Source organism: Zerene cesonia, chromosome 18 (genome assembly GCF_012273895.1).
Source record: "Zerene cesonia ecotype Mississippi chromosome 18, Zerene_cesonia_1.1, whole genome shotgun sequence".
Classification (NCBI taxonomy): domain Eukaryota; kingdom Metazoa; phylum Arthropoda; class Insecta; order Lepidoptera; family Pieridae; genus Zerene; species Zerene cesonia.
In genome coordinates this window covers 8,274,235-8,283,034 of record NC_052119.1, presented here as the reverse complement: position 1 = coordinate 8,283,034, position 8,800 = coordinate 8,274,235, and the positions used below count along the sequence as shown (strand labels likewise).

The 8,800-nt window shown below is 31.6% G+C and overlaps 1 protein-coding gene across 1 annotated transcript in view; it reads left to right on the top strand.

Moving 5' to 3' along the window:
- The first annotated feature begins 2,500 nt into the window (after nt 1-2,500).
- The window catches only part of LOC119833839 (D-beta-hydroxybutyrate dehydrogenase, mitochondrial), a 46,512-nt gene continuing 40,212 nt past the window's right edge, over nt 2,501-8,800 (top strand). The window contains exon 1 of the mRNA XM_038358039.1: nt 2,501-2,630. The gene's annotated coding sequence lies outside the window, so the exon portion shown is untranslated. The remainder of the gene's footprint in view (nt 2,631-8,800) is intronic.

The window sequence follows — 8,800 nt, the reverse complement described above, 5'->3', positions numbered from 1 at the left end:
TTAATATTAAAACGACTCCGCATAAACTGACAAAGGCTTCAGAATGGGCTCAATTCAATATCCAAGTTAAGTCATAAGCCAGTCTAATATAAAAATGTCTGAGTATTGTGATAAACGCGCTTTATCTTAGAAATAGTTCGCGTCAGATTACACCCACCTATAATCCGACTGAAAACAGAGCCATAAACTTCTCCCTTTTATCTTATGACCTGGCTTGTTCCTGTGACGTCATGGGAGCTGATAAATGTATTGAAGATAAAACTCATATGTGTTTATCCAATTTAGACAAGAACAGTGTTGGTTCGTCTATTGGTTTCTTCGTTCTTGCCGTTTGTACAGTTTTGATTTTTTAACGAAACAAAATTCTTCTACACGATAGAGAGTCTAAAATCCCTTTGAGTGAATAGGTGTTAGGAAACATGAGTTCTGAGTTAAATCAGTAATTTAATTTAGGCGGCAGATTAAGAAACGACGTCGCTTTGAAAACGGATTTTATCACACTCTCTAATCAAATTTCAAGGAGAAAAACAGCTAATTCTCGTATGTTGAACTGGAATACCAAATAGAGAGACATAAAGTGCGCTCGGGAAAGTCAATAGATTTAGTTCTGACGTCGTCGGATTTGGTCGAAATGGCGCGTCTATTTTTTCGTGTGTTTGCGCCCAATACTTTTACATTGGTAGCCTTGGTGGGTAATAAAGTTTAGTGGTCCCGCGTAACGCTGTAAACATTCACGACGTGGCACATACTAAAATGCGTAAATATTCGTTTCCATATGATTTATAGTCGCGATAAATTGAATTTCCATTTCTATTTACGAAAGTGTATGGAGTACGTGAACTTTTATTTTGATAAACATAAACAAATAAACGAAAAACAAAGAAATTTTTTATAATATTTTAATTAACATAAAATATTTTTGTAGTTCATAAGCTTGCTATTTCTTGAGGTTTGTTGTTTGTAATTTACATCACAGGTACAAAGCAAACTAGCTTCTAGAGGGTTGTTCTCTTTTTCTTATCTCACGTGGACGTAACATTTTTTCGCAATACCCGGTTCTCGTAAACAAATTTCATTCCTTGTTTATTTTCGCTACAAAAAGCTATACTACCGTATACTAGAATACGATTAAATGACCCAAAATGTGTTATTTATATCAAATATATTGGAAACAATAAAAACAGTATACAAATGTTTCACAGCAATATCGATTCTACAGTAATTTTATCATACAGAGATACACAGAGAGGTGTAAAATTTCATGAAACTAATGATATCAACCTATTTAGGGAGGTAAAGGTACCTTAAAATAACTAACATTAAGCGGTCACTAAACTTTGGCCGCTGGGGAATTATTCATAAAGTAAGCGCAGTAAAAGTTGCGTATAATCTCATAGTAAGGCTATGAACCTTTCTCATGATTATTTGTTTTATTTATCAAATAACAAAACCTGATACTTATTTTAATCGCTTTTGCAGTCCTTTGAAAACTTTACCGCGTACTAGATCACGACCTCAACTTAGTTATAGATATATTTATTTAACTTTCTTTTTATTGGTAATATACCGTTCTCAATTACTTTAATATTTATATTTGTTAAAGCTTTCAGAGATGTGGAATGTGGTTTTACATTTGTTTAAAGCACTTGTGGCTGATTTTCCTTTACTAAATTCTCGCCAGCCTCTTCTTAACAAAGTAGTAAACAACACACCCAAACATTATTTGAAACTTTCGTAATTTATGTAATGACTGGATTAGGTACCAAATTTAATCTTGTGGTCAATACAAAATGAACAAGAATGAGACGGACTTTATTAAATGAAGATAATATTTTCATAAATACACTGAATCTACATGTAGTATGGACAAAATAATTTAATGTGATTCTGAATAATTAATTATTATTTATTTGTGACATGATGCATAGCACTAGGTTATATTTGTAGAGCACTATGATTAACAGTCGTGTCATAAAGACAGCACAACAAAAATAAAGATCAGTCGTGGATAAATATATTTCCAGCGTATAAGTCTGTAAAAAATAAAATTAATTAACATTCATCTTGTATTCTCGTTTTCAAACATTCACGAAAATAATGAACTGGCATGAGATGTTGCTTGTGGGCGATTTGAGCCAAATATTTCATTTCATATCTAACATTTAAATAAATTGGGTAATTATAATATGTCCTACAGCATTGCGTAAAAAGATGCTTTGGAATTTACTTTCAGCTCGCGTAAGTTGGTTTATAAATGATTATGTTTATTTCCTAATTTATTCATATATTTTTAGGACAAAATCTGAATGATTTTATTTACAAAGAACTTTGTGATATCTCACTAAAAATCGTTTGTAAACGTACCATTAATTTGGCGTACTGGAAAATTTTAAGAATATAGAAACAAGTCGTTTTCCCATCGATATGTGAAACTTATCGAAAAACCATAATGTCTATGGCTTGCCAAAATTCAGCAGTCAAAATGGAGCATTTATAAACTCAGCGTGAGTGTAAATGTAGTTGTTAATAAATAATATAGTTTAATTTTAAAACGGGTCGGGCGCAGTGTCTTCCCGCGATCCGAACACGTCGGTCGGTCAAACCCACGCGACTGCGCATAGTGCAATAAAGTATGTCACTGGTTATGTAATTGTGATTTGTGTGTTGTAGTGAAATGTCCGATTGTCTCTCGATTTTGTTCATGGGAACATATTTATGAGCATATATTTATCGGTTTGAATGTCTAATACCCTTGTAGTTTCGTCTTGATAGGAAAATATGTAGTAAATAAATATCATAAGGCGACGTGAGAGATAATTTTCTAATATTTTATACAATACTGTAATTAGAACTTTTGCAAACTGAACAAGATAGTATTTATACAAATTTATAGGCACGGGTTGCTTAAGTTGCTTCCCGGAAGGAAAGGCTTCGCCCGATCACTAAGCAATCTGTTCCTTCGATCAAATACAGGTTTCCGAGTACATAATTGTATAGATAATGTTTCTATGGTGCCAATCAAAACTTTATACCAGAGTTACAAGAAATCTCTTGAGGTGTCTATTGCGTAGAAATTTAGAACGTTCATCAAATAATGACATTGGTCTTATTAGCTCTGATATTTTATATATTTGTTCAAAAATACTAGCGTGTTATTTAGAAATATTTTTCATTGCTTCAATAATCTGATACAAATATACGTGAGGTACTCACTCTCAGTTCATAGCGTGTAAAATATTAAATAAAGCAGCTTTTATAATATATCGGTATTTTGAAATGAATGCGGAAAACGATAGAAATATTAAAAATACAGAATATAAAATATAGAAAGCGAATTTATTTCACTACACTAAGGACGAATCGGGTTTTCTGATAAATTATTAATTTTTGTCGACTCTAGGTAATAAATAACGATTTATTTCTGTTATTACTTTCTTCGCTATTGTTGAATTGCTCTTGCGAAATCTTTGACAATACTCAAGATGTTCATTTTGCTAGACTACTTATCTTATACATTATACATTGCCTCATTATAATACATTTGATAAAGTCAGCAGAAAGATATTAAATAAAAAGGATTTAAAAAGACAATATTGTTTACAGTTAATTTTCAAATTGTCGTGTGAAACATGAAATATGTTAAGAGTTAAAAAATCGTTTGTAATAAGGGGCCATCCATAAAGTTTCCAGTTTTGACTGGTTAATCAAGTTCGTTATTTTAAGTGTCGAATCATAGTTCCCATTTGAAATCATAACATGTGACGTCACAATGGTTTTACTCCCCCCACCCCTTGTTATACGACATAGTATGACATTTCGGTGATACCCTACCGCCCCTTAAACATGTGACATAATTTACGGATGACCCCTAAGATGTAATTTGTTCACAATGTTACCATAGTAAATATCGACTTACCAAAAACTTGGTAAACTGTCAATAAACAAGTAAATGAATTTGATTTATTTATATCGAATCATTAGATAATTTGGCCACAACATTATTCCTTTTTGGGACATGAGAATATTTCTTTAAATCTATAGAACATATTGGCACTACTACAGACCTTTACATTTTACAAAAATGTTTTATTTCAATCTTAACATAAATTCAATTTAGTTAAAATAATATCAATAATAAAAAAATCTATGCACCTGATCCTATAACCCATTCCATATTATCGATATCTATAAAATTTTAAATTTCATAGCTCGTAACACTATGCACGACAGGATGGGTACGTGACATGAGGATAAAATCAAGCGATATACCGTCACGTACACGCTACTGAAAATATACAAATATTAATTATAAAGCACTTCTTGTACTATTCGCTTTGAACTGGGGTCATAGAAACTGTTTCGAGCGTTCAACACACATTGAATGAGATATTTTAATGTGCTGCGAGCTAAATCTAGGAAGCACTGATGCTCAGGAATTGTTAAGAATACTCGTAGGTGAAATTATATAAATGAGATACATACAATGCAAAAGTAAGAACACAAATTTAGATTCGAGACTTTCCTTAATTCTTTCATTTGAACTGGAGTCTGTTAAGGAATCCTCAAAAGGGAATGTTAATTAGTCTTTGCCTTTTTTGCGGCATGTACTTTTATAGTTTCTTACAACTTTGCAACTTTCTTCAGCGTTGTTTGCACAAGTAATATCTTATTTATTTACTGGTTTATGTTTGCGAAGTAGCACAGTAGCTTTGAGTAATTGCAATGTTCATTTTAATTCCTATTCCACGCAATTGTACTTTCCAAATGAATATTTAAAACTCGTTCGTTAAAATATATATATGCATATAAAAAAGACAATCAATAGTTCATAATGTATGTGGCGATTTTGATTCAATTATAATGTGTTTTCATGAATATAAATTCCATCTTAAGTTTCTCGTCTACATTTATATAAATTTGCAGACCTTCTGCATCCGAAAATACCTCGTAATTGGCTTGAGTGTATTAATATTGTATTAAAACACGTCATATAAACCTGGCAACAAAACGTAATGTCTGAATTGCAATTTGACGCAAAACATATTCCACATCAATATGTAAATTCATTTAATCCATTCATTATGTTCCAGTTATGTAGCATCTGTATAAATACCTTGTAGCAACGTTTCCTTGTATTTTAGCGTTGATCGTTCACTAAATAAGTCTCGTATTAATGTGTAGAAAGAAAAGGGAGATTCGAACGGAGACATTTCAGAATAATGTTCGAGTATCAGAACACGGACGGATAAAAATATTTTTGTACCATTCCATTCAGACCCTTTGCGTTATAAGTGTGCCTCATTCATGGTTATTTTCTACTAACTTTTTCTGATAATAGTTAAAGGATAACAGATCTATTTTAATAACAGAATTGGACCAACACATTCGCTGCACTCGTATTGTGATAATCTATGAATACAACAATCCGATATGAAAACAATTTACAATATTCGCTTCGACGAATAGTAGAATCGATTATCCGTTTGTCATTTGAATGAAGCCTTTAAAGTGACATCAATACGAGTACATCGAGATATTGCGTGAACTTTGACCTTTGCTAGGAATTCTCTGAATTTGAGAGCTTCACAGCTTTACTAACTTGCCATATATATTGAACTTCTTTATAATATAGAGAGAAATTGTCAATATGATAACAAATAGAAGTTGTATTCTGTTTAAAAATAGCAATAAATACTAATTAAGTACAAATGATTTTAACTAAGATCTTTAAAAAAAACGCATCTATCGGATATATAGCCATTATAAGTAGATTTACAAGAAGTCTTAAATTATCTGATCCCGCAACAAACAATCGATGGTTAGTGTGTTTAATTATAGCATACATGTTTATGAATGAAATCTGTGAATACGATAATTCCCTGATTATTATAAATAGATACGGAGTATTCCGTTCTGTTGCCGCGTTAAGATAATTACGTTACTCCCATTACGTAAAAGGTCAAAGCATCATAAATCTGTTAATACGAAGCGTTTCCAAGCCTGTCCTGAATAAATAGTGACTTAAGTCATAAAAGAGGAAAAGAAAAAATGCGATAACATTATTTTATTTGTACAGTAATTATTTATTATTATTAAAAAGCTATAATTTAGTTTCAAGTTGAACGCGTTAAGGTGATATGAATAGTATTCTGATACTTGACGTTCTTAATGATCTTCTTTCTTATAAAATTGGTTTGTATTTACTTTTCCCTAATGTCTTTTTGATCGACCAGTATTATATTGAATACAATGAATACCAAATGTATTAATAAATTATAATAGGTAACATTAATGCCAAACGTTTAGAATATTAAGGGCCGCATCCATCGTTTGCTGCAAGAGTACTTCATAGCCTATTTAATACGTTTTGGTGTATATTTCCATAAATTATCAACTATTTTAACTTACAGATATATCCAGAAACTGTCAAATTGGCCTCAAGTATCAAACATTTTTTGTTCAGTATTATAATCCTATATTTCGATTAGCAGTAGTATATAATGTAAAAAAGCGCTTGTTTATGTTGCTTCGTTACATACTTATTACAATAATATACAAAAAATAGAAATGTACATAATGTTTCAAGCTCTTATGAGAATTATTACAAACTACTGCCATAATTCGTCTGCAAAACTAGTTTACAAATGATATTTCTAAATCGTTCGTGTATAACCAGCCTTAATCCCTCACCGAGTCAACAAACGCCGGCCACGTAAAAATACACATTCGAGTAATTCATTTGTGACATTTACATATTGCACATCCATACAAACAGAGTAAAACATTCTTGAGAGATTTATAACACCGCGTTAATTTAAGTGTTTTAATTTAAATCGAGATTTATTGGTACTATTGCACTCGATACTGTGACTGTTATAGCGGATGTAGGCGAATATCAAATCAAATTGTTTTATTTAACTAACGATCATTCACAGATATCTTGTTTGTTTAACTAGCGTAGCATTCTTTTCAATGAAAGTACGCCTATCTTGAGTTGTTGACATAGCAATAATCTCATTTTTGTCCGCGTGATAATAAATAGATGGTAAGGACGGTATGATACGATTAGTGACTAAAGACGCTTACAAAAATTAATTTTTGAGACATAGTGTATAGATATGAAGTCATAGACGGGTTATTTGAATTTTTTGTTTTATAGCATTAAAATCCTTAATTCTTATATGTATTCTTAATAGGTAATAAAGTTTAACGGAAAAGTTTTTAAATAAATCGACCAAATTAAAAAATATAAATTTTTGAATCCCGCCTATTCATCGATTTTTTTCTATTGTTAAAAAATGATCACGTACAGGTATTTCGTATACTAAAAAATAATTAATTTATAAGACACAAAACACATTACTACTATTCACACCGGAATTTTTAATTTTGATGCACTGAACACGGTCGCCCACGAGCACAGCTCAATCTGTATATAAATCTAGTATTTTAGGTCAAATTGGCGTGTGAAAATAGCCGACTGCAGTCGCTGAGCGACACTCCAATCTATTTATATACTCATACTAGCTGTTACTCGCGGCTTCGCTACCGTGGTCAAAGGAAACAAATAAAAATAGCCCCTTAACTTTCTCCAAACTTAATAATCATACCATAAAATCGCGCCATTGCGATCTCAAGGAAAGAATAAAGACAATCACAATTTTATTAGTACGGATGAAATAGTTCATGTTCAATTTAAAGCAGTATAAGCTTTATAATTAAATTCAATTTCAAATAAAATTTTAACCTCCATGGCCACAAAGGGAGACCGGAGAACAAAGTTTTTTATAGGGACAACTTTCTAATTCATATCATAGAAGTCTATAAATTAATAAATGTATATTGTATTTTATACATGCACAGATAAAATAGAAACCATAGACAATAAAGTTCCCTAACAATGTCAAGCAGGTGTATTACGTTTCTTTTATGCGATATGATTGACAAGAAGAAAACTTTTGCATCTAAGATAATACGCAATTCACAAAATGTTTATTAATTATCCATTTATCTCATAGCCTTTATCTTATAAAAAGAAAGTAAGCCATAAAGGGTTGAAAGAATTAACCTAGGTAATGTTATAGTATCGGAGTAAGCAAACACAACCTTAATAAATATGTAACCTGGATGAGAAAACTCAGATTGTAGACCGGTATTAAGGATAACGTTATTTTCTTAACCTTTTATTAATGCGGTTGTTACTAAATGCCCAAACCTCCGTTTGTATTGTGATTCTAATCTTGAGACAAATAACAATGTGCTCCAATCACATTTTTCGAAACACCGAGTATGATAGTACGAGGTTTCATAAGTTTCTACGTTTTTTTTTATTTCAGAACACATTTTAATATATCCTTACTTATATTATACTAGCTACGCCGCGCGGTTTCACCCGCGTAAGTCCATATCCTGTAGGAATATCGGGATAAAAAGTTGCCTATATGTTATTCCAGTTGTCGAGCTGTCTACGTACCAAATTTCATTGCAATCGCTTCAGTAGTTTTTGCGTGAAAGAGCAACAAACACACTCACACATCCTTACATACTTTAGCATTTATAATATTAGTAGGAGTGTGAAAGTGTATTTGTTAGTTTGTATTTCACTGCTCAACGGAGCGCCTTTGTAATAAAACTTTTGAGTTTGGAGACAGTTAGGAGGTTAGAGAGTGATATAAGCTACTTTTTACTACGGTAAAACAGATTTCATTCCCATGGGTTCTGACCCATTCAGTTTATTTTGACTACGCGTGCTAAGTAGAGAACGGAAAGCTAGTTATATCTTTTTTTCAATGTGAAATAG